Raw genomic sequence first — 370 nt, 5'->3', positions numbered from 1 at the left:
CAAGGGGACTAAGTTTATCTCTCGTGGCAGCGAAAAAGAGCCCATATATGAGGCATAAGTCATTTGCTCGGCAGTTCGTTGCATAAGTTTTTTTAGACAAAGTTGCATAAGTCATTGGATACAAAGAGGGAGAATGCTTCATGTGGACTGGCCCAATTTGGTGTTGTGCTAGGTATTGCTCAACCACCGCCATTCAGTTGACATTTATTATTTTATTTTTTCATTTTTCTTGTTTTCAATTATCTTTTCTTTTTCTTTGATTTTTTTTATTTTGAATTTTCTGGGCCTTTATTTCATTTTTAGTTGCCTTTTATTTTTATGTTCTTATGTTTAACTGATTTTTGGGGGGTTTTGCGGTTTTCCTCCTATT

Source organism: Triticum aestivum, chromosome 2D, assembly GCF_018294505.1.
Source record: "Triticum aestivum cultivar Chinese Spring chromosome 2D, IWGSC CS RefSeq v2.1, whole genome shotgun sequence".
In the NCBI taxonomy this organism is placed as follows: domain Eukaryota; kingdom Viridiplantae; phylum Streptophyta; class Magnoliopsida; order Poales; family Poaceae; genus Triticum; species Triticum aestivum.
Note: the sequence above shows the minus strand (reverse complement) of the source record.